The 24,360-nt window shown below is 45.6% G+C and overlaps 1 protein-coding gene and 1 long non-coding RNA gene across 13 annotated transcripts in view; one reads left to right on the top strand and one right to left on the bottom strand.

The window, feature by feature from the left end:
* Positions 1-3,242, bottom strand: part of LOC103067337 (regulator of G protein signaling 3-like) — a 28,478-nt gene extending 25,236 nt beyond the window's left edge. Inside the window, exons 1-2 of one of the 3 annotated variants that reach the window (XM_088128565.1) lie at positions 3,224-3,242; positions 2,983-3,065 (exon numbers count right to left, since the gene is read on the bottom strand). The gene's annotated coding sequence lies outside the window, so the exon portion shown is untranslated. Of the gene's footprint in view, positions 1-982; positions 1,218-2,982; positions 3,125-3,223 lie in introns of those variants that run through there. The other 2 variants (XM_007437615.4, XM_088128566.1) reach the window with 2 other exon arrangements.
* Positions 1,227-24,360, top strand: part of LOC148214102 (uncharacterized) — a 48,621-nt gene continuing 25,487 nt past the window's right edge. For 2 of the 10 annotated variants that reach the window (XR_015793494.1, XR_015793492.1), the window contains exons 1-2: positions 1,230-1,419; positions 18,307-18,859. This is a non-coding gene — a long non-coding RNA (uncharacterized LOC148214102). The other 8 variants (XR_015793495.1, XR_015793493.1, XR_015793490.1 and 5 more) reach the window with 8 other exon arrangements.

The following is a 24,360-nucleotide window of genomic DNA, read 5'->3' as shown; positions in this document are numbered from 1 at the left end:
CCATCCTTCGGTCTCTCTCTCTCTCTCGCACACACACTCTGTGCCAAACGCCTTTGCTTTCTCTTGCCATCCTGGCCCTGGCAGCAAATGCCAGGCCCCCATTTGGAGACCCCCCCTCTGTCCAGCTGTCCATCTATCCCAAAGGCAGAGGAATGCCCAGTGTAAACAGCTGCAGGCGAGGGGCCGCAGAACTGCTTCTGGGGCCGGCTGGGAATCTCTAGCAAAGCTGCAGGGAAGGACACTAACTCACCAGTTCCTGTGCTGGGAAAGATCACAAAGGGGACCTTGAAGTACTTTTTCTGGTGGGGGGGGGGGGGGAAAAGAGAAGAGGCCGCATGGGGCAGGAAGAGGTCTCTCTGGCTCTGGGGATAATATAATTCACCTGCTCTCCCCATTAGGAGAGGACAGAGGAGTTAAATCCTGTAGTGACATGGAGAGGAATTAAAAAAAAAAAAAACACGAAGCAAGACCAACCAGAAATGGAAATGATTAAGACGGAAAAGAAATTAGGGAAACCACCTTCCCCGGGGCAATGTGGGGCTGGGGAGGATAGGAGCTGTAGTCCAACGGATCGGGAGGGCGGCAAGCCTGTGTGAGAGCGGGTGTGCGCGCGCGCCAGCGTTTGTGTGGGCCGGGGGATCAGTTCTGGACTTGCTGGCTTCAAAGACAAAATGGGGCGGGGGGGGCTGTGAGTCCGCTTCTGTCACATGGAAAATTCTCAGGACACCTCCAAGGGGCGGATTGCAGCGCAAAAGTCTGCGGCTCTTTTCTTCAGGTGTCACCCAGATCGGTCGGAAAGCGGACAGGGAAGGGGGACCGGGGGGGGGGGAATAAGCCCGCTAAAGAGACTGGAGAAAGTCCCCCCGGAGCCCCCCAGAACGGGTGAGGGAGAAGCGCGAGACCCAGGGAGGGGCGGAAGGGAACGGAAGCCAAGAGACCGGGCAGCGCCGCCGCTCGACCGGCCGCGCCGGCCCTCGCTCACCTTCCCTGCCCGGTCCTCGCGAGCTGCCGGCGACGCTCCCGTCCCGCTGCGCCCCAGCCGGAGCGCCCGAGTGCCAGGCGGGCAGCTCCTCCCGCGCGCCTCGACCAGCCGCGGCAGCTCCCGAGGCGAGCCGGTCCCGCCTCCGTCGAAGGGAGCGGCAGAAAGCCCCGCGGGCTGCGCGCGAGGTGTGGGCGGCTGCGGGTGGCCCCAGCCGCGGAGAGCGCGAGCGCGCAAGAGCCGAGAGGGCGGGCGGGCGGGCGGGCGATGATCTCACGGGGCGCTCCCCGCCGGCGCTCTGGTTGAGGCGCGGGGCACCGAGCGCGGCGGGCAGGCGCCGTGGAGGCGCGGCGCCCTCGCCACCTGTGGCTTCGGCTCCGGGGGGCGGCGGGCGCAGGGACTTCGCAACCCGACCTGGACTTTGCGCGGGGGACACGGAGGTGAGTTCAGCTGCAGAGCGCCGCTCTTCCTCCCAGCCGCCCCCCCGCGATTAGGCTAACCTGACGGGGCTTTTTGGAAAGGGGGGGTCTGCCCGCAGCCCAGCCCCACACAAACGGTGGGCCCAGTATCTAAAATGACCGGATGAATGGAAGCCCCTGGACCCGTCAGAGCAGTAAAACGGAACAGCTAAAATGTAATCCCAAGAGTCATCTCTGAATTGCGGGTCTCCCCCCCCCCCCCCATTATCACAGACTTGCATTAAAGATGACATTGAGAGGTGCAGTAAGAAGAAACGTGGGGGGATTAAAGGAACCTGCTGCCCCCCTTCTTTCAGGGCCCTAAAAGGCCTTTCTTCCCCTTATTTTAAAGCAATGGGCACAGACACCTGCTATATCTGTGTGCACGCTAGCAAATATTTCATTTATAACGCTCCCACTACTCTGTGCATAGTCCAACCACGATTAAAAAATAATAACAACCAAGAACTAAGCAGCGGTTCAAATTACACCAAAGGAATAAAATCAGTATCTACCATAATGCATTTACAATCACAATGAAAACAGGTAGCAATTGATAACATGGAGATCCATATTTGCAACGGGCTTGCTTACAAAATAATAAAATGTGCAGCTTTAGTCATGCACCTGCCTGACTCTAAAATCTGTCCACAAGCCCCAGATATAAAGAAATGAAACCAGATGATGGTGGGTGAGTGAGACCTGCCAAGGTGCTGATCCCAAGGTCCTTCTTTTAAGGCGTTATTTGCTGGAACCCTGGCCTGCAGGTCTCAGGAGTGCCTGCCCGTTCCAGCTCTACCTGTGCTACTGCTTGGGGTGCCCGTTTTCTCCTGCATAGCAGAAAAATAACAGATTGATCTACTGAGGTTCTGCCTTTTGTGTAGCTCTCAAAATCGCACATCTGCATCTGCTGGAAAAGGGAGTAAAAGCTAGAAGCTGAAAATTTACCTAGCTGAGTTATAGACGAAGAGCTGCCCACAGGCAAAATTTATCTTTGCCATTAGTTCCCATGAACTGTTTAAAATGGTGTCTTTACACACATACACTGGGACGCGGGGAAAATATTAGAATGCCTGTTTATATTTATTGTAGATAAAAAATAAATAAGAAAGAAATTAAACTATCTATGGAGTTGCTAAGAATTGACCCTGACTGTACAGAATGCACCAAATGTAACACACAAATATATACGGGAGCATGTTTTAGATAAAAAATAAATAAGAAAGAGCTTAAGCTATACTAATATTTAATGCACAAAATATATAACAGGTAATAGATGGGGGGGGTGTCTGTTTTACAATGTAAATAATATTAGTGCAGTAATACATGTATATCATGATTGATAAATAAACATGTATTGGGGAGTGCATGCTGAAAATGGTTTTACTGATAAAGGTGGGCGATCAAAAAGCTTTGGAGGAAAACAGTGTGTCAGTTATTATTAACAATTATTTACAACCCTCTTTTGAGGGTAAAAACCCTTTCAAGGCAACTTGCAAGTAACCTAAGTTATCATGAGGACGGTTACAAACTTAAGTCACCCACCTTTTGGGAAGCTTGGCATACGGGAGTTGGTGGTCCTGAGCTGGTGCTGAGGGCTGGTGGGGTTCCTGCCTTTCTTCCGGTCCCTTCAGGAAGAGAAGGAAAAATAAATACGGTAGGACACTGGAACTGGCTTCATGCAAATGGTAGAGGCGAACTTCCCAACTGAAATGAGTAACACCTGACTCAGGAGTATCAGATATGTGGGAGACAGGAGTAGCTGACAGTGTCACATCCCACTTGCCTAAATGGTGCGAATAAACAAAACAGAAAGGAAAGGTCACACGCATTTGCCTTGAGCCCTTGATGCAAGATGGTCTGCCACAGCCTTTGAACGCTGAGCTTTTAGTCTCTGTGGTGGCAAAAGAGGAATGCCAGAGCGTTCAGTGGAGGACGGACTTGGTATGTGCAACATCTCAGGCTCGCCACTGCTAAAGTTCTTCTGTCAGGAAGGCTGAACAAGAACAGTTCCTCAGGAGCCCCTGCAGATCACAACAGACCAGCTGTGTTATGCTGCCAATCATTGGCTTAACTATGGTTTATTGAATACACCATAATTGGCTGGGTGCGCACAACACGTGGTTTACGAACCACCGTGTCTCGGTTTCTGTAACACGCAAAGCTAGCCACAAATCCACCATGTTTCTGTTTTTTAGAATGTCAATTTATTTTCAATTTGCAGTTTAATTAAAACACCAATTTGAATTTTGTTGCATTTTCCCCCCTGTTGGGGAGATAGTCCATTTGCCAATTCATATGTTAGGATCAGACGGGTGGGGGTGTTAATCCTAAATTGGTGAATTTGTTTATACACCATACTGATCCATAAGGGCAGAGTTACATATTGTCCTTAAGCCAAAAACAAATCGTGCTATTAGTGAACCAGTCAGTGGATTAAGAACAGCCTCTCCAAACCCAGTGGCCTCCAGCTGTGTTGAACTACAACTCCTAAAGTAGCTATGTGGACACAGTACACTAAAACACAGACTAGTCAATCATATTTTAATCTAATGCATGGCGTGAAGATAGTTGTAGTTAACGTTAGAATTGTGCAGCGCTTCAGATTCAGTCCCCCAAAGGGCTTTGAACCATATACATTTACAAACATAACACCATTCTGCAACTCTTTAAAGCAGCTGTATCTTTTCTTGGGACTGGGGAATCCTGAAGAAAGATGCAGTTGCTTTAAACAGTTGCAAGCAGATGCTTAGGTTTGCATCTCTGGATACTCTGAAGCACCCTTCTGGAACCAGCTCCAAAACACGGCACCACCCTGCTTATTATAAGGTTTAGTGTGTCAGATAGACCCAGGAAATTGGGTTAATTGAGTTAACAATGCTTCCATTCATAGATAAGTATGCCACAGAAACTAGGTACAGAAGTAATGGGTACAAGTTTCAGTTACCTAGATTTCATGTAAATATAAGGAAAACATGCTTGACTGGAAGATCTGTACAACAGTGGGGCAGTGTCCCTGCAGAGGTTGTGGGTTCACCATCTCTGGCTGTTTTTAAGAAGAGGCTGGACGACCACCCCTCATGGACGGTTTAATTTTTTCCCTGCATATTGCAAAGGCTTGGACTAGTTGGTCCTTTTGGCTTCTTTAAATTCCCAGTTGATTGATTCTGTGTCATGGAAGTACAGCTGGCATGGTTTCAGCAGTATTGCGCAAATTGTAATAACTGTCCCCAAGACATTTGGGGCAACAGAGTTCCCAATGCGGAGGCAGAAGGTCTTCGTTCCAATCATTCTGCCAGTTACTGTGAGACAAAGAATTCAGATGCTCTGGTCCAGAAAAGAGAGATTATAACTAGGAGTTGGGAATAAAAATGTCTTGGCATCTGAAGTTGTAAACACAAGAGATGTTTTCACCCCCAGACTGGCAGGTAGTAAAATAAGAACCAGCCATTGCTTGTTCCCCTTTTCTCTAATGGAATAGATTCCCTGGTTTAACTGGTTGCACAGGGTTTTGCAACACTCCCGGTCAAGGGTGGCAGATTTCAGGCTCACAGGACTGACTGGTTTATAGCTAAAAACCTGAGGTCCATCAATAAGAATTAGATGCCAAAGCACCTGTTGAAGCGGAAGGAGCAGAGCACCTCTGACCAGATGCTCAGCCAAAGAATGTAAACAGTACCACAACCAGGCCCAGAGTCTCTCCCTCACTCCCTTCTGATTTTAACAGCTTCTCTTATTTAGCAATTGAATTTATAAGAAGAAAGCCTTAATCATTTCTATTATCAAACAATGAGAAGTAAGACACTCTCACCAACTACAGGTAGTCTTCACTTAACAACCACAGTAGGGACTGGAATTTAGTTCACTAAGTGATGTGGTTGTTAAATGAATCATCACATGACCAGACCTGATTTTTACAACCTTTTTTGTGGCGGTTATTAAGCGAATCACAGTGGGATTGTTAAGTGAATCACATGGTTCCCCATTGATTTTGCTTGCTGGAAGCCGGCTGGGAAGGTTGCAAATGACAATCACATGACCCTGGGATGCTGCAACCATTGTTAAGTGCAAGCTGGTTGCCAAGTGCCCGGATCGCAATCACGTGACCACAGGGGAGCTACAATGGTGGTAACTTTGGGCATTGGTCGTAAGTCACTTCATTTAGCGCTGTCGTAACTTTGAATGGTTGCTAAATGAATGGTTGTTAAGTGAGGACTACCTGTACTATTAATACAGCAGACTTCCCCCAACCTTGTACCTTCCAAATGCCCTGATCTTCAATACGCAGAACTCCTAATCAGCACGGCTCTATTGGATAGGACTTTTAGGAGTTGATCCAACATCCAAACTGCTCCTGATTAATCTTCTACCCATCTCTAGCTTCAAATGGGACTAAAATTAAATATAAAGAAGACCATACTAATGACAACAGTCACAACAACCAGCCTTAGAACTGACAATGAAGATATTGAGGTGATGGATAGCTTCTGCTTTTAGGATCAACCATCGCCAGTAAAGGAAGAAGCAGTCAAGACATTTGCCACAGACTAGCACTTGGTAAAGCAGCCATGAAGGCCTTGGAGGAGATATTCAAATGCCGTGATGTGTCTCTACCTACAAAGATCAGAATTGTTCAAGCCATGGTATTCCCTGTGACATTCTATGGAAGCGAAAGTTGGACTTTGAAGAAGCAGAATAGGAAGAGTATTGACACCTTTGAACTTTGGAGAAGACTCCTGAAAATACTGCGGACAGCCAAGAAAACAAACTGATGGATCATCGAACAAATCAAACCTGAGTTCTCACTCGAGGCACAAATGACCAGGCTCAAATTATCCTACATTGGACATATTCTGCAAAGACCCAGGTCTCTGGAGAAGGCTCTCATGCTGGAAAAGATGGAAGGAAAGAGAAGAAGAGGAGGACCAGCAGCGAGGTGGATGGACTCAGTTGCAGTGGTGATGAGTGCACTGTTGGGAGACTTGAAAGAACAGGTTAGAGATAGATCGTCATGGAGAAAATCTGTCGATGTGGTTGCTAGGGGTTGAAAACGACTTGATGGCACATAATAAATCAAAATCAATCAATCATCTCTAGCTTCAGGCTATATTCTGGAAAACCCAGGTGTTTCCAACAGCCTTTCTTCATGAGAGTTTCTTAGTGTAATCAACTTTTACAGTATTAATACATCATTTTGCCAGAATAAGTGTTAGGCTTCTTATTTGTTCTTGTTCTGCCTGCTTAATAAAAAAAATGAATTACTAGCTTGTGACATATCTTTCCTGTCCTCTTCCTAAAATACAGATACCAGTTTGCTGCAAGAGTGCTGAAATTTGGGCCTGGGGACGAGCTAAGGCCAATATGATGTGTTCAAAGGGAACACAGGGATTATTTGCCCGTTCTCATTTTGACGGAGACCGTAAAGGAAGAAGAGGCCCCAAATTACTACCTTGGTCAAGGGTGCATGGAGACTTCAGCAGGATTGTTGCAGATACCAACTGGATAATAATACCCCTTGAAAGTAACATATCCTCGGGTGGGTCTGGAGGAAGGATTTGAGAAATGTTTTCAAGTTGCGTAAAAAAACAGCAACTGGAGGGTGGAAAAGTCATTTTCAAGGTTTTAGTTGGCCCTGCATTTTTTCTGCTACGTTCTCTTTTGCAAGCCTGCCAGAATTGTTCACAGAATTTGTTGCGAGTCCCATCCTGCAGAACAGCAGGCTCTCGCTGACTCTGCCCTAGAGCTGCCCCACTGACCCCCAGCCCTGCTGACTTGCATGTTCCCCCACCCCAAAATTCAGCAGAACCCACCCAGCACCAACACCACCCCCCATATGCCACTCCTGACACTAGTTCCTGAAACCGATAGTCATGTTGATAGCCTTCTTCTTTCTTTGATTTGCCCATTTCAGCTTTGAACGTTATCTAATTATGAAGTGTATTTTCAGGACAAACTTATCCAAGGCTAGCTAACCATGGTAATTGCATTTGTTCCATTCTCTGGGTTTAGGTGAGACCCTGAACTGTATACCAGGTTTGTACAGTATCCTGTCAAAAGACTGGACTCCAATGGGGTTGGCTAGTTTATGGTTCATACTTAGGCCCACGGCAGCTCTTAGTCACAAATCCTGTTGTTGAGCTGTGCACTGTCTGAACAAGTAGCTCCTTCTGTCTGTCTAAAACGTCCCACCGGTTGGCTTCATCTGATGATGTCGGATTCTAGTATAACGAAAGAGGGAGGGAGAAAATCTTTCTGCTGTGAATGATTAGCCAAAATCTGCATAAATAAAGCAACTGTTTAAAATAACAACAACATAATAATTTCAATTAGTATTTATATTTTCAGCTAGGCTCCTAGTAACCCAGAGCCACGCAAGGCAATCCTTTTGCCAGGGAACAAGCATAGTGGTGTTGGAGTTGTGTATTGTGTCCAGAATAGAATTATCTGTAGTAGTAACATCCAGATGACCTTGTCAATTGCAGCCAAGAAATTCATAAGCCTGCTTTTTAAAAAATTCAAGAAAGTTTTGCTCACTCCCAGGTGGCTTGCACTACAGTTCCAATAATTCATTAACAGCCAGCAGAGTGACTTGGAATATGTAGAAATAACTACATGGGAGGATTTCGAATTTTCTATCCTACAGTAAGCTTTGATTTTGTGTCCCCAGGACTGTGGAATGAGGAAGTTAGACCTTGTGTAATAGGACAAGTGAAGGCTTGCTGAATAAATAACCAATTGACAAAGACAGATAATAGGGTTGTTCCCTCCCCTTATATCCACAAAGACACTAGCCATTTTTATGTACATGGGATGTTCTCTGTGCTGTTTTGCTGGCAGGGACCCTCTAGCAACTGCTCAGCAGGCAGAAATTCAAGTGGACAAAAAGCTATCACTGAACCAGAGAATGCTTCCCCTGCTGAATTTCTGATTGCTAATGGTATTTGTAGGGGACCCCATAAGATCTCTACTAATCTATCACTTTCTGCTCCCAGCTGGTAGCAGTTCTCCAGGCCCTCGGGTGATAATCTTTTCTATCTTAGCTATCAAGCCCAATCAGTCGACATATCGACATATCGTTTAAGCCTTGATTTGTTTGACCATAGTTTGTTGACTTAAATCACAGCTGCTAGTGCCCGCATACTGCATTACTATAGTGTGTGATTGACAGAACAGTAACTGGCTTGAGTTCACACCTCACTCTAAGCTATAAATCATTACACACCACAAGAGCTCCTCTCACACGACAAGCTAATAAAAGCCACAGATCACTGTGTTGTGTGAATGCAATTTAGGGTGTGTAGGTTATGTAAGTCCCCCATTTCACAAGATGCACCGTGAGAGGGCAGGACTTCTGTGTAGCACCCTCCACTCTGTGAAACATTGTTCCCCAAAAGTACCTACGATGCTGCTATTTCAGAACCAACCCAAAACCGTTTGCTTCCAAGGCGCCTTGGCTCCAATCGACTAACTTAAGTTTGTTCTTTGCCCTGGGACGATCTGTTTATGGTAATGCGGGTTCTTCTGTTTTTGTTTAAAACTTCGGAGTCCTTCAGGATGGGGGCGGCTGAAAGTACCATCAAAAGAGCGCGCGCTGTACGGCTTATATTTATCCCTCTCGCCTCATCCTGTTTACTCCAGACTTTGTTAAATCGCGTCCTCGAGTTGCGTTGCGCTCCGATGTCCATAATCCCCAAGCAGCACGGCTGAGAGTTCAAACTAACGGGACCGATCGATCGTCCCTCCCCTCCCGCCCAGCTGGAAGGCGCCGGGGCCCCAGGGGAGAAAGGCGGCGGCTTTGTTCCTAGCGCCGGTGGCCTTTCCCAGCATCTCCGATCCGCTCTCCCAAACTGGAAGGGGCGGCGGGATGAAGCCGCGGAACTCGAGCTCGGGGGCCGCGAAGGAACAGAGGCGCCCCGCGCAGCCCGCGGGGGCCTGGCGAGTCCGGGCGACGCCTTCTCCGCAGCCCCCGTCTCCCTCCTGTCCTGCTCGGTGGGCGCAGCGAGGGGTTGGCCGTCCGCCCGAGAGTTTTCCCCCCTCCTTCGGGTCGAGGTCGCTGTTTGAAATGCTCCGGGCAGCCCTCCCGGGGTTGGCTTCTTGGAACAGTGTTTCTCAACCTTGGTCACTTGAAGATGCGTGGACTTCAACTCCCAGAATTCCCCAGCCAGCTTGCTGGGAGTTGAAGTCCACGCATCTTCAAGTGGCCAAGGTTGAGAAACACTGTCTTGGAAGGACACCGCAGATCCTTTTCCAGTGTTTGCAGCTGGTTTGCAAGCCTGAAAGTCCCCCCACCCCCAGTCAGTTCCCAGGCACAAACGCTTTCAGGAACTCTCATCTTGCGCTCAGACACCATTTGCTCCTCTGCCTTGACTGGGAGTGAGCTTGCAACTAATTAACTCTAATGAAGACATCCTGGCTTGGTTCAGACGCCAGAGTCAGTCATCTTGATTTAATTAGAAGCCACTGGGTCTACACACTCCCTTAAGCCATCAAGTGGTTGGTGGCTTGTAAACCCTAGCTTTTTCAATTGCATGAGCCCACCCGGCTGTGTTTATTTCAGTAAATCATGAGGACACAATTCAAGGCTTTGTATGATGTATAAATCAGGCCAAGCTCAATTGTTACGATCTCCATTAACTCAAGACTCCTCCCACTTGAAAATCCTTCAAAACACTTCAAGGATTTTTTATCCCGCATATGCTACTTCACCTCAAGGACTAAAGAAATGAGGTGGAATATAGATAAAATAAATAATGAACTATGGCTCAATGCAGTTTGTGAAGTTTTTCTTCAGCACACTGTTCTGGGCTATTGACAAGCTTAACAAAGAAAGAGTTAGCAGTAGCCAAAATAGATAACTCTAAATTTCACTGGGATTTATTTCCAAACAACCCACACAGGTCAGGCGAATAGGCTCGCCTAAGTGCTAACCAGGCACACTGTTGGAAAAATCCATTCCTTGTCTGTAGAGTTTAATCTAAAATCTGGGAGCTTTCCCCGCATTTATAAACTGCATACAGCACAGTCTTCCTAGGAAAACAGTAACGTAAGGAGAAACAGTTCTCATGAAGGCTGATTTTAAAGATGACCAGCCTTTGGAAAGGTAGCATTTCAGGGAAGAATTAAACGGAGGCATCTTTTTGATGTATTGCAGTGTTTCTCAACCCTGACAACTTGAAGATGTGTGGACTTCAACTCCCAGCATTCCCCAGCCAGCTTGCTGGCTGGGGAATGCTGGGAGTTGAAGTCCACACATCTTCAAGTTGCCGAGGTTGAGAAACACTGGTGTATTGTATTTCCATATGCAGGAAAACCTTTAAGAAGTGATTCTTCCTCCCAAGTCTGCAGTGGCATAATCTTGAAAGCACTTACAAGCTGCACTGAGGATGGTTAGCAAGGCCATGTGTTTTGAAGAACTGCAGTCTAAAAGCTGCTTTACATTGAGTTAAAGCATTTTGTCATCCCTCCTCAGCCTTGCATAAGCAGCCAGGCCTCCTTCCCTGCCCTCTGACGCAACCTTTTCTGCAGTGAGATGGGCGGTGACAAATCTGAAATATAAATCAATCAATAAAAAATAAACAACCTTTTTCTAACTCAGTTTGCAGGTATTAGAACATGAGCAGACAAAGCTGAGTCTGCAAAGGAGATGCTCCACCAGTGAGTCCCAGGAACTGGATTCACACCCCACAGTAAGCCACAGTGTGGTCTGCTTGGTTTTGCAATATGGATTTGTAAACCCGTTGCTTATATACCATGGGGCGCTGTGGGAGCCCGGCCTGTGATGATTCATTTCACGGATCCTGGCTTTGCCTCTTGTGTAAATGCAACCCCAGCGTGGTTACAGAGGCAGAGTTGTAAGAGCGGCCAGCTCATAATAGTTTCCTCTCCGCAGCGGTGCTGTGCAGTAGGGTGTCAGCGGTCAACCCAGCCTGAGAACAACATGGACTGCATCAGCTGTCCCCTGGATTTAACAAGAAATGAAGAGAGACAAAGTGCAGACAGACACGGGATTACGCTCGCCTTTGAGAAGAGGCACGCAAGAAATTGGAACTGTTCAACACTCTGGAAATACTACCCTCCCCTTCTCTGCAACCTGCAAGATAGGAAAAAGTCGCTCCCTTGTACCAAGCCAAGCTGCTGATCCCTGTTGCTCTGTTTTGTCCAGCCTTTTTGGCAGGGACTCTCAGAAATGCTCTTCATTTTTACCCACAATACTTTCCTTTTTCTTTGGCATCCTGAATACCCATTTCTTTGCATAGCTCAGCCTTCCCCAACCAGCTGGCCACATGTTTTGGACCATCGCCCTCATCATCCTCAGCCAGCATTGATTGTGCTTGGCTGGGAAAAATTGGAGTTGTCATCCCACCCATCTGGAAAATGGCCAGGCTGATCAAGGTCACCCTAGAGCAGTGTTTCTCAACCTTGACAGCTTTCAGATGTGTGGACTTCAACTCCCAGAATTCTATCACCCATTTAGGAAAATGGGTGGCTGGGGAATTCTGGGAGTTGAAGTCCACACATCTGAAAGCTGTCAAGGTTGAGAAACACTGCCCTAGAGAGTTGCTTCTTCCCTTTATAGTTTTTTCCACATCTGGACAGACTCCTTGAAAATCTTACTCAGTCTGATTCTGTCTTTGGGGATTTGCCTGGTTTCTCTGCAAAGTTAGAGAGGACTCGACCCCCCCCCTTTTTAAAAACCACAATAACAATGAGTTCTGGTTCTCTCATAATTCTATGCCAGACAAATGAGATGCTTAGCTGGCTAAGCATGAATGAACTGAAGAATTTTTTCCTAAATGGGTGATAGATAGATAGATAGATAGATAGATAGATAGATAGATAGATAGATAGATAGATAGACAGACAGACAGACAGACAGACAGACAGGATTACAAGTCCCTGACTTCCATCCTCAAGCCAGGGAAGACTAGTGTAGGTAAACATCTGGCTTAAAATAGGCCTATAGGTGATGGTACATTGAATCAGGGAATTGTAGAAGTTGGCAGGGACCACCAGAATCATGTACCCCAACTCTCTGTCCTGTGCAGGAAAACCAATTCAACCGTCTGTGAGAGGAGGCCTAGAGATGGAGACCCCACAATTTCCACAGGTATTTTCTCCCAATATGAAAAAATACAGTTGCCTTTAACCTTTGGGCAGCAAAGAAGATTGTAGCAGGTGCAATTTGGGAGCAAGAGAAAAGCTGCCGCTGTTAAAATCCCCTCTGCTTCATTTGTGAGCCAGTCCCTGGGTTTGCACTACAGTACGTGCATAACCATGGATACTGGGAAGCTGCTGTGATAGTTTTTGGAGGAAAGAAAACAGCCTGGTTGTATTTTCCTGAAAGAGCTACAAATTAATTATCACATCAGCATTTGCAAATCACAGCCCACTTCATCAAATACTAGAAGGGATATCTGCAGGGGGGTACAGCCATGTGAGCAAAGCCCCATCCTTTTTCTGTGCACCATGACAAATATAAGAAAAGGTGGGGCTTTGTGGCTGCCATCTTGACTTTTTTGACCCTCCCTCTGCAGATACCCCTGAATACAGTGAATACATCAAAGAAACCATGGTTTGCACAAGCCACTGAACCATAAACTAATCCTAAACCATAAACTAACCCTAGACTAACTATGGGCTGGATTCATACAACACTTGGCTAGAAGTTGTTGGCTAGTTTAATGCCTTGAGTGAACACAGCATGTTGTATGAAAACAGCTAATAGGGTAGCATGTTTACACATCTAAGAAACTCATAGATCTTCATGCTGTGCTTTCAGTTCAATCTGATGTTCACACACTTCCTTTGTCTGAGCAAAGGAGCGCCTTGCTCCCAAGTCAGCCTATAGTTTCTCTTGGACCAAGATCCCCAAAGCGTCTGATTTTTTCAGTCTCCAACTATCCAAATGCATTTTAGCCAAGCGCCTTGTGGAAGCCCAATCCCTATGGTTCATTTATGGTTTGGGCTTTTGTGTGAACCCAGAAAAGTGGATGAATTGGGTAATCTACCATTAGCCTAACCTGGCTAAGCATGTTAGGTGAACCCAGCCAGAGAAAAACTCCTCTTGGCTTTTAGGAGCTTTGGAGTTACTCAACCATATTATTTGATTTCCGGAGAGGCTGATGAATTTTAAGAATGAGGAATGAGATGCAGCTGGGTCTCTTCCTGCCTGAGCAGAAAGATAAATGAGGGCCAGAAGCATTATCTGCTCTTTGCCACTCCAGGAGAAGGCACGCCAGAGCACCCTGCTGTAGCAGCTGCTGGGTGGAAGAAGGACGGGGAACACTTGCTTTTTGTCTTTGGGCTTCAAGGACAGCATTTGATATTGATTGAAAATGAAGTGACTTTTTGTCTCTCTCTCAAGGGTTGCTATTGGAAACACAGCGGAGATCCAGACCTTTGTTCTAAAGCACTGACGGTTTCCTGGATGGCCGCAGATAAAAGAGGTGGCAATTGAAGCAGGGATGGTGGTAGTGGTGGATCTGATATATATATATATTTTTTAAGAAAAGCTCGCCCTGGGATTTTCACAAGGGATCAGTCTGCAAATCTGGCTGATTTCTTGATTTCCATTTTATGTCATTTCCTCACCTTCCTTTCCAGATGTTCATAAGGCGCCTACACCGGATCAAAGAATAAAAAACAAGCCATCCACTGAGAACGTGCAGAGAAATGCACAGCCGGAGTTATATAAAATCAGCTTCTTAGAAGCTGGATAACAAATAACTTCCAAGATGATTTTTCAAACAGCTTCTTTCTCACCACCCATGTTCATGTTTTTGCTAAGCAAGGATGCAACTGGGTTTTGACTTAGTCTGAGGTGTGAAGCCAGCTAATCATGCTTATTCAAACAACCATGATTAAATGGAGTTCCTGTGGGTGTTACTGATCTACAAAAGGCTGGTAGGGAGGGTGGGTGGAGAGATTTGGTTTGTACATCATGCAGAATCTTCATTGAAGGAAAATAATTGTTTGGACTCACACCAGACTTTAAGCCCGAACCAAGCAAATCACGCTTGGGAATGTGCCATGAATCCAGTCCCAGGGCAAAAGTGTTCCTATTTAGGATTGTAATGTGGGGGCCTTCAGATGTTGTTGAACCTCAACACCAGCTTGGTCAGCATGGTGGAAAAGGAAAGATTCAGCAGCATCTCAAGAAGCCGTTGCGAAGTAGGGTTTCTGAATGACGCATAGCTATTTTTGCATTTAAACAGAAGGATTGATGTGTGATGGAATGGACTTATGAAGGCCAGGCTCAGGGAGATAAGCATGTTCTTAGCCCCCAGCAGGAGCGTGGGAAATTCAAGAAGATGAGGCTGGCACCTCCCTAAGGAATTCACGGTGTTGTGGCTGGCTGGCTTGGGAACTAGGGTTGAGTCTGGAGAGATTGATGTCAGGTTCAGCCCAAAGAACTCCAAGAGACAATGCAAATTCAGTTCTGTTGTGTTTATTAGCTTCAACCTCCAGACAGAAATAAAAAGCAAAATAAGACAGAGGAGAAAAGGAAGTTAAAAACAAGGGAGCAACCTTGCTAATTCCCCGGCCCCTGGGTCCCCAGGCCTGTTGGCATAAGCAAGTCTTAAGGGACCTCCAGAAGCTCAACAAGGACGCGGCCAGTCTCGTGTCAGGGGGGAGAAGATTCCACAGCGCAGGCACCACAGCAGGAAAGGCCGCCGCCTGGGGCCCACCAAATGGATTTCCCTAGGCGATGGAACCCGTAACATGCCCTCTCTGCTGGATCTGGTAAGACGGGCAGATGAAACTGGGGAGAGGCGGTCCCTCAGATAGTGTGATGGAATGGACTTATGAAGGCCAGGCTCAGGGAGATAAGCATGTTCTTAGCCCCCAACAGGAGCGTGGGAAGTTCAAGAAGATGAGGCTGGCACCTCCCTAAGGAATTCACGGTGTTGTGGCTGGCTGGCTTGGGAACTAGGGTTCAGTCAGGGGAGATTTCTGTCTGGAGGTTGAAGCTAATAAACACAACAGAACTGTATTTGCATTGTCTCTTGGAGTTCTTTGGGCTGAACCTGACAGATGGGAGCACCAGCTTCAAGCTTGAGAGGTCAACTGTCTTTTTTTTCTTTCCAAGCCAACCAAACATTAGGAAGACATTATGTAAAAAGAGACTGGGGTTCTTGGCCTCTGCTCATCCGTCAGCAGGAAAATCCCAGAAGGGAACGGATTTGGTATGGTGGGAGAATGCAATTAAAGAAAGATCACGTTCAAAGATGGGGTGGATCTGGGTGGGCGTTGTGGAGGAAAAAAGAGAAAATTCCCCCCCCCCCAATCCCAATGGGGGAGGCAGCTGGACAGTGGCTTGGAACACTGCTGACTGTTCGTTCTAAGCCCACCTCTCTCCTGGCCGTGTGACTCAGAACGGAGCATACAGCATGCCACTCACCGATTGTTTCCCGATGCGTGCATACAAACAGTTGCATATGAATACAACACAAAGGGAAGGCAGAAACACAGTTACGTAGATGGAACACATTACTTCCTTACGCAGAAGAAAATACAGACCCTGCTGGGTTTGCAAAGAATGAGCTTCGAGCTTTCTTTATTTCAGCAGCATATTTTAGTAGAAAAGAATGCATTGTTGTTGCTCGGCTTAATGGAAGTCCAAATCACCAGAGATGGCCACAGACAATTGGGCAGTTTCCGGAAACATTAGCCCAATTCCTTCATAACTGCTATAATCAACCTAACTGTTGATCAAACCAGTCAATCTTAAAGGAAATCAACCCTGATTGCTCATTGGAAGGACTGATAATGAAGCTCAAGCTCAGATACTTTGGTCACCTAATGCGAAGAGAGGAGTCTTTGGAAAAGACCCTGATGCTGGGAAAGATGGAAGGCAAAAGGAGAAGAGGACGGCAGAGGATGAGATGGTTAGATAGCATCACTGAAGCAATGAGCATGAAACTGAGCAAACACAGGAAGGCAGTGAAGGACAGGAAGGCCTGGCGCGATATGGTTCATGGGGTCACGAAGAGTTGGACACCACTGAACAACAACAGCTCTTCCTGGTAGTCTGCGTAATAACATTGTACAAGAATTTGTTATACTTTCTCCCCACATCAGTGTAAAACCTTTAAAACAAGTAACCTAGAAGAAGCAGGAACCACTGTAAAAAGACTTCAAACACTGATCTGGTTTAAATTTGGTGAAACAGCCACGTCTAAAAAAATAACCAAGAGGACTTTCCGTGCCAAGGAGTCCACAGGACCTGTCCACCAGCCTGGCAGCATTTTCTGGCAGACCAGAGATGCAGATCACTGCCTGATCTTAATGCCTGAGCAAGTTTGTGGAGCTTAGAGCTACCATCCCTGGGCTGCTGAAATCCCCACCACCACTGGGGCCAGCAACAAGATACACAATACATACATATATGGCCATCCTAAAGGAGGTGGAAGGTGGTCTCCATTCACAGAGCACAATTAATGACAGCTGGTGCAAAAGGCGAACATGTAGTAGCCACTTTGCTCTGCTTAATGGTGGAACTGGCCAAGGGGATGAAAGCAAGCTCATTGGGTACAGGCCAACAGTTGAGTGTGATCTTGAGTACAAGCATGGAGCAATACGGTCAGGATTGGGTTCAAGAACGATCTGGAATGTACTTTCTTTGTTTTTGGTTTGGAACATCAGGTAAAACCATCCACAGTGGTTTAAACATCAGGGCTTAGTATCTTGAAGCCATCTTTCATTCCATAAACCATAGTTATGGCTTTGCATAATGTATTCACCCAGGTCTGTTTAAAACTGAAGGATGATTTCTACTGTACTAACATCTCCAAAAAGGCTACCGTAATATTGTTGTGGTTAGTAGGGTTTTGGTTCTTCCTCCTCATTTTGGACTCCTATGGTTGATTGATTTTTTTTAAACCATTTGATTTAAAACACTTAATATAAATGTAAAAAGGTAGCCCTGCGCAGAAAACATTTTTAAAAGAAAATTCATAAACACAAAAATAAAAAATACAGATAACAAGGATGATCTCAAAAGAGCATCAAATAATTTATTGCTTTCTATGGATTTGTACAACACCTTTTAGAATATCTTCTCATAAAATGGCTCCCCCTCCAAAGGTTTACAACATTTATTTTTGGTACCTTAAAAGGTAAAACTTATTTTTGCGAAATACAGAGATAGATTATCTGGTGTTTTCACAGATTTCTAGACTATAACTTCCACAGTCCCTTGTTGCTGGCCATACTGGCTGAAACTAATGGGAATGGAAGTTCCAAACATCTGGATGACATCAGGTTGCTTTAAAAAACCCTATTATTTGCTCCAAACTAATTCTGCAATTTCAATCAATTATCTATCTATCTATCTATCTATCTATCTATCTATCTATCTATCCATCCATCCATCCATCCATCCATCCATCCATCCATCTATTCTGCTGAGAGAGGAAGAAGAGAGATCTCTGGATGCAAACATTCAGCGGATGGGAGAGATCCTAACTGGTTTAACAAAGGAATGGTTTGTTAGCCTGTCAGGCAGAACTGGGAAAAATAAATTCAAAAGCTTCAACTTTAATGAACACGCTCATAAAGGAGGACTGGAGGATTTTTATCTGAGTTTGCAAGATGATGTGCTTTAACCCCTAATTTTTGGCATTCAGTGGCGTTAAAACTATCATCTATCTAACTCAGCCTTTGCCAGCCTAATTCATCTAGATCAGTGTTTCTCAAACCTGGCAACTTTAATGGACTTCAACTCCCTAGGGGAATTCTGGGAGTTGAAGTCCACACCCTTAAAATTGCCAAGTTTGAGAGACACTGATCTAGCTGCACATCGGTCAAATACGTATATTTAGAATGGCCTTGCTGAAACAGAAAGAGTTTCTCATTTTTCTCTTACAGGTATGAAAAAAAAGAACACCCCTTCCTGAACACTAAAAGCAAAGTGAGCGTGTGCATCTCAATTTGGAAACAGGGTAATTCTTCTCGTTTCGTAATGAGCTTACGAGTTTTTCTGCCAGCTTGGAAGATTTCTCCGCTTGCACCATCAAGTGCTTGGAAGCGACTGAAAAATGGCCAGTCATTTAGCCACCACAGGAAAGCAATCAGGAACAGGAAGCCGTTCTTACATTTCCCATCTCTCTGGCTTATGGACAAAACCCAACACTTTGCTTTGTCCAGCGCATGGGCTATGAAGGGACTGCTGGGAACTGCAGAGGCATTGCCCATCTTAAAAAAAAAAATCCAAACAGAAGATCTATCTGGCATTTTAAAATCTAGTGTATTTATTATGCCATTTTCTTCTTATGGGCTTAATAATTGACAATAATCGACATCAGGAGGTTCTAACCTTCATTGGATTGGTGGGCGTCCTGGTAAATTTCACAAGCCTGGTATGAACACTTTCATGAAATGGCTGCTGGATTGGTGTGGCCAAATATCAGAGAGCAAACAGGTGAGTCGGCTCCCCATTTCAGCTCTGGTCTCCAGGATGCTCCCACAGTTCAGCTTATTTCTGGTAGGGGGGCACGCTTCCAAATAAAACACACTTCAGCACACTTCTTTTTTCTGGTAGGTGGGCACAGTTTCAAAAAACCCCCCACAATTTCACAGCTATCCACCATTAGACGTTCTGGGATCTATATACAGGTAGTCCTTGCTTAACAACGGTAATTGGGACTAGCAACTCAGTTGCTAAGCAACATGGTCGTAAAGTGCAACGTCACGTGATAGCACTGACTTATAACAGCGGTTGTGGCAGTTCCAATTGCTGCTGTTAAGCGAACCCCATGTGGTTGTTAGGCGCGACGTCACATGATCGCCATTTGCAACCTCCTGCCAGCTTCCCCATTGATTTTGCTTGCGGGAAGCCGGCAGTGAAGGTCGCTAATGGTGATCACATGGCTGTAGGATGCTGTGACCATTGTAATTGCGAGCCAGTTGCCAAACACCCAAATCTCAATTGTGTGACTGTGGGGATGCTGCAAGGGCCACAACATTTTGCAGCTTACTAAGTTCCCTTTTAATTAAAAGAATCTATCCCCAAAATCAGGTGGGACACAGAATCATAATAAGATTTGGAAAACACCCAAATGCCTTGCTGGGCACCCCGCATCTAAATAGATTTTTTAAAAAAGATATATTTTATATTTTTTGTCACAGTGAACTGGTGCCAATACCTGTCTGAAAGCTGTTTCTTTCTTTCTCTTTGGTTTTTCAAGGGATGAGGGCATGATAACCTAAGTCCTGTGGTGCTTCTGAATGATTAAATAAATGAGCTACACAGAAAAGAGTGCCTGACAGCCTTAGTGGAATAACAACATTGCGTAGGTGTGGTGCTCAGACTAGATGTTCAAACCACAAGTGTGGTTTTCACTGGCAATTTCCCACTGTTAACAGGAGACGACGTATTTACTTGAGAAATAATAACAGCCAAAACTCCCGTTTGCTGAAACGGGGTGAACGGCGACGGGGCTTCTCAAGCACTTCCCATTTCTTCTATGGCATTGGACTACAATCCCAGATACGCAGCCCTTAGATCTGGGGACTCTCATGAGATTCCAGAGACCAGTGTTGTCCAAACTTGGCCACTTTAAGATGAGTGGACTTCAACTCCCAGAATTCCCCAGCCAGCCATGCTGGCTGGGGAATTCTGGGAGTTGAAGTTCACTCATCTTAAAGTGGCCAAGTTTGGACAACACTGCCAGAGATGGAAGGCCGTGGGACGAGAAGGCATCCCCGCTGCCACTGCACCCACCCACTATTGTTTCCTAACCCGCTGTAAAATAATCTGGGCAAAGAGTTATGGACGCTTCTCAAATGCAGCGTAAAACCAATGGAAGTGGGCAAGACAGCAGCCTTATTTCCTAGCTGAGGGTCTCCTGATGTCTTGCTGGATACAGGGCCAGAAAGGGGAAAGATTAATCAAGGTCTCTCTTCTAACCCCGCTTGGTAACTTTTCCTTGCAGGTGATCTCACACTTCTTCCTTAGGCACTTCAGGTGCACTTTGATTGGCAGGGCCCCATCGGTGATTGCCCTTAACCCAATCCCTGAAAAAAAGCCCAATTTGCTGGACTCTAGAGGCTGATCATCTGTCTGAGGCTGGATTGCTTTCTTTCTTCCCTGCGGGAGAGTCTGCAGGGAGTGGTCAAAACAGTCAAGATGGCAGCCATAATGCTGTGATCAAAGCCCTGCAGAGCTTTGATTGTACTGCCACAGCCACCATCTTGACTGTTTTGACCCTACTCTGCAGACACCTCTGCTTCCCTACCAGGTGGCACACACCTAGTTTCAATTATTGCAATTCACATATTGTGCTAAACTGTCAGGTTCAGCCCAAAGAACTCCACGAGACAGTACAGATATAGCTCTATAGCATTTATTAGTTTCCACCTACAAGACAGAAATCTCTCCAGACTGAATCTAAACTCCCCAAGCCAGCAAGCAAACACTGCGAATTCCTTAGGGTGGTGCCAGTCTCAGCCTCTTCACCTTCCCACGCTCTTTCTGGGGGCTAAGGAAATGCTTATCTCCCTGAGCGTGGCCTTCACCAAACCATTCCATCACATAAACCACAGCCTGGTTTCATACAACAGGCTAAGCCATGGTTTGTTTAATAGTGGTGTATCAAATAAACCACATTTGGATGGGATCGCACCACACATAACGCTAGGGGCAGGTGGTTTTTAGGGGCATGCTAGCATTTGCATTTCTGTCCTGTCTGGTGGGGGTAGGGCAAAAGGGTGATGACCGATGATGTCATGACTCCCCTGGGATGTCAGGGCTAAACAAGTCACCCTTTTTTGGTCCCTGGTGGTCTTAACGGAGAGATGCTTAAGGCATCCTTTTTGCCCTATAACATTCTGAAAAATCCTCCCACTGGGTGGGTGGAATTAAGGAGGGAAATGTGTGCATAAACCTTCATTGGGCTCAAAACACCCAGTTTGGCAACAAAATGCCACCCACCTCCACAACAATGGTTCAGACCCCCCAAAAAGATGCTGTTTGGTAAGATCAAAGCATGTATCTCACGGCAGTGTATTTCATGTGACAAAAGGATGGTGCTTTGATCATACAGTGTCAGCCTCCTTCATAACTTTTTGGAACCGCCCACCCCCCGGCAGATGACACTAGCCCCGCTCATGGCGATATAGAGATTACTTTGCACCAATGAACTGCCCAATTCTCACAAAGCCGATGTTTATAAACAACAGTGGTTAAATTCACACATGACAGTAAACGAAAACCAATATGTGTTCAGCACAATATGGGAACCCTGATGAAATGTGCTTTGTTTGATTTGAGCTTAGCACAATGTATGAATGCAGCTTTGGTGATTTTTGTGAACAAACCAGGATTAACTAATTAATGTGGGTATTTATTTTTATTTAATTTTTTTCAGGTTTTACTCTAACTGTAAGCCACCCAGAGTCACCCTCTGGGGGAGATGGGTGGCATACAAATTTAATACATAGATACATAGATACATACATACATAAAGCAAATCATGGCTTCTGGTGATGTGTGGACATAGACAGCATTTCAAAAAGGCATCCATGGCAATTTGTAATTTATTCCCATTTCTTTCATGACATGGCTGTCTTCATGCGAACTTCTGTTGGAATATTTTTCTTATATATTTACAATAAGGAGAAATTGTATAGGAAAGATAGTAATGCCATTTATAAAGATAAAATGCCCATTGCTTTAGCTCTAGATAAAGAGGCATCTGTTTAAGTATAAATAAGGAGGCCTCTTAGAGGTAACTAAGATAAAGAAACACCTGTTTTAGCAGAATATGAAGGGAAGGAAGGAAGGATTGCACAGGAGGAAGATGTTCATGCCAATAAAGCAGAAACTGTTGTAATAAGCTAACACATTCCATCCATTGATAATGATTGGCTAAATCCTTAAACTAAAAGACCTATTAAAAGGGGATGGAGAAGCAGTTCTGCATGGCCGCCCATCCAAAGCTAACAACAACTTTGAGTGAATAAACATATTTCCTTTGACTCTCCACTGATAGTCTGGCGATTTTTATTGAAATTCCCAGCTTGGGAAACGAATAGAGAAAAAAGAAGTTTGATCCTTCTGACACTTCTGAAGATGGTAAGATTTGAGCCTGCCTTCACAGAACATACTAAGCTGGGTGTATTAAGGCAGAGAAAGGAAACCCTCTAGACATCATAACACTCAATGAGTGAAAGGCATTAACTGCATAGAAGGTGCTCTAAAGGGCTCTTCTGCTCTGTGCTGTGTTGCTTAACCAAGAGGGAAGAATTTAGGATTTTTGCCCAGCACAAGTAGATTTCCACCCAGAAGAACTTCCAAGATTAAAGTCACAGTCAAATGAGAAGCAGAGTAGTAGTCTTTACTGATATCTTACCCATCGATCTGCAAGGGAGAACCTCATGAAAAGTATTTCATGGCGATTAGCCTGCATGGCCGTGGGGCTGTCTCTGAAGACCATCTGCTGGGAGACTCGTGGGCTTCCTTGGGCACTGTGAGAACAGACTGCAGGACTAGATGGGCCAGGGGTCCGATCCAGCAGGACCCTGCTAATATCCATCTGTTCTTATGACTCCTTGTGATGGAGGCTGCTTGGGTCAGGCGTGTCCACCAGGATGAGTTCCAAAGTCCCACAGATTGCAATTGGATTTTATAGTTGATCATACTAAACACATGGGACCGCAAACCACTATTTGCACTCTTACCCATTCAACACAAATTCTGCGATGGCCATTCATTGTTTATGCCTGCGATCTGAATAGGTTGTTCCCAGTCAGCCTGGAATCAGCCATTCTTCTGCCCCATGATGGGATTCAGGTTGACATCCAGGAGAACTTTTAATTCTAACTGATAGGACAAGATCATCGGCTGATTTTTGTGACACAATCTTTTTTGGCAAATTCCCTCACGATACCTTCCATTCCTGATCTGGATTGAGCCATTTAGGTTATCATGACATACAAAGAGACTAGAAACAGTACAATTAAGAAGACAGAAAATAAAAGTACGCTGTTCAACTCAAGAAGAGAATGGCTTGGAATCCAGAGAGTAGCACACTGAATTCAAACAAGAGAAAAGCATGGAGTTCAGAGAGTCAGAGAGAAATGGGGGAAGTTTAAGCTATAGGAGAAGGCAGAAAGAGAGACGTAGAAACTCTTGCTGAAAGAAGGAAACAAAGCCAGAATTTTGAAAGCTTCCTGCCCCAATAACTCAGCGACACTCCTTTCTGCTTGATGATCAATGGCTCCCAACAATGCAAGCAAGAAATCTGGAGCCTTTTCAAGGAATCTGAAGCATTTTCTCTTAGCTTTGCTCTAATTCCTGGGGGAAATGGTTCATTATCTTACTCCAGGAAATTGTCCCCCTAGGCTGCAGACAACATGCCCAATTCTCCTAACTTTGTTCACTATGCTCCAGGGCCTCCCCTCATCCGTTGCATCCATGAAGCCTGACCAGGCTTGCGTCATCACCAACACAACCCAGCCTGTGAGAGAGGCCATCCCACCCCTTATGATAGCTAAGCCCCTTGCAGCATTTGCTTGATCTTTGAGTTGGAGGACAATATTCCCGTCTTAAAAAAAAAAAAAAGGGCAGGAAGTTGTACCTCCATCTGCCCTGCCAGGCTCACCAGTCGGGTCAGCAAAGGCTCCCCTACATGTTGCCCAATGGTGCTTCATGAGATCCATCCCATTCAGAATGAAGTCTCTTATTAGGCATGTCTGCCAAGAATGTAATTGTGCAATCTGGCTTTTGGCCTTCACCAGGATCACCTGCCTTGCTGCCATTGCTCCCAGCTCTTCCTCTTCACCTTCATCTGCCTCCTCTATTCCCTTTGAGCATTTGAAGACTCACATACTTTACCTCCCCATTTTTCTGGATCCCAGCCAACACTAGCTGTTACTGCCCTTACTTTCAACTAAGTTCCTCCCTCCCTCCCTTCCTTCTCC

This window comes from Python bivittatus, unplaced genomic scaffold (genome assembly GCF_059951505.1).
Source record: "Python bivittatus isolate LINGU-HERP-01145 unplaced genomic scaffold, Pbiv_v1 ctg000750_np1212, whole genome shotgun sequence".
In the NCBI taxonomy this organism is placed as follows: domain Eukaryota; kingdom Metazoa; phylum Chordata; class Lepidosauria; order Squamata; family Pythonidae; genus Python; species Python bivittatus.
This window is presented reverse-complemented; position numbering and strand designations above follow the sequence as displayed.